Source organism: Echinops telfairi, unplaced genomic scaffold (genome assembly GCF_000313985.2).
Source record: "Echinops telfairi isolate 266 unplaced genomic scaffold, ASM31398v2 ScPeMD7_34;HRSCAF=130, whole genome shotgun sequence".
NCBI classification, from domain to species: Eukaryota; Metazoa; Chordata; class Mammalia; order Afrosoricida; family Tenrecidae; genus Echinops; species Echinops telfairi.
In genome coordinates this window covers 2,542,439-2,544,045 of record NW_022103931.1, presented here as the reverse complement: position 1 = coordinate 2,544,045, position 1,607 = coordinate 2,542,439, and positions in this window count along the sequence as shown.

Below are 1,607 nucleotides of genomic sequence, written 5' to 3'. Positions count from 1 at the left end.
AAAACAAAACACAACAAGAAAGAAAAGCTTGTAGTTAGTTCAAGGATTGTTTGTTGGCCTTTAGGAGTGTTTTCCAGTCCAGTCTGTTGGGACACCATGCCCTGGCCCCAAAGTCCACCTTCAGCATTCCCTGGGGACCTTGCCGCTACATTCCCTTGCTGTTCCACTGCACTCCCCTCCGTGCTTTGCCTCGGTGTGGCGGGATAAGATGGGGCGCAATTCCCACACTGTGTCTCAGGTGCTGCCCCCCGCAGAGCCATGGGTCAGTGAGGGGCATCCTGTCTCATAGTGGGACTGGCCATGTGGTCCTCTCTGTGGACTGTCTGCTGTAATTGGGATCATCGTCCTCAAGCCTGGTGGGCCAGGATGTGCTCCACTCTCTCCTCCTCCCCCTTCATCTGCTCCCATGTGCTCAAATCAGATATGTCCCTCTCCCGGAGCTGCAGATTCAATGCAGTCCTTTAAAATAAATTCTTCTGGGGGGAGGGACGGGCATCCACTTAGTATTTGGGACTGGGCCCAGCCCCCAAGACCTCTCCACTGGTTCCCTATTCCACATGACAAACATGTTCTTTGATGTGAGAAACTTCATTCCACTTGGAACCTTTTGAATCTGCATCCATAAACAAAGTCAAATCAGCCCAGGCCATCCATAAAAGCAGCAGCAATGTGAACCAATTCATAGGCTCAAAAATCTTATCTTCATTTGATCAAATTCTGATGAACTCAACGTGGGCCACCTCGCTTAATCTCACTAGAGTGCCCATGGACCACCTCTCCTCTGGACCACAGTTCCCTTCACAAATTCTCAAAAACCTTAGCCCCCTTGGGCTAAGTCATGCCATGGCCTCAGGTTCCACACAACTCTTAAAACTTCATATAAGCCAACCTGCTCTCGTCTCTCTTCTAGTCCCCATGAACTAGGTCCATGTGTGTCCGTGGTTAGACTTAACCCGTGTCTGTATTGCTGAATTTCCCCTACTTCCACTCTACAAGTTGATCCAGGTGGTCACTAGTGAGCATTTCAGGCTGCCCACTAGCTTCCTTTAACATTCAGTTCTAGAGAGAAGAGTCCCTTCATGGCTCCAGATTTTTCCAACTTCAGGGGGAAACTGCTTGCTGAAAATTCAAAAAGTCAATGTGGCTTCCCCTCCACCAATTGGTCTTGAGTCTAGCAACAGCTCTAGTGGCAAATCTTTTGAAGTGTAAATGTACTCCATACTCAAGGTCCTGGATGGGGCTTACCTTTTCTAAGCATTCTTTACAGGCCTTTAATATGCCCATTTAACAGAACCAATTTAATCATTGAAGGCAGTAGGCTTACAAACTCTCTTTTCATACTTCCCAATAATAATTTCTAACACACATTATATCAATAACAATCGGTGAAAGAAATCAATATAATCCGAGTACACCCAGATCCTAAATACAATTCATTTAAAAAAAATCACTTTATTGGGGTCTTGTACAACTCTTACCAGAATCCATACATACATCCGTTGTGTCAAACACATTTGTACATTTGTTGCCCTCATCATTCTCAAAACATTTGCTTTCTACTTGAGCCCTTGGTGTCGGCTCCTCATTTTTCCCCTCCCTCCCTGCCA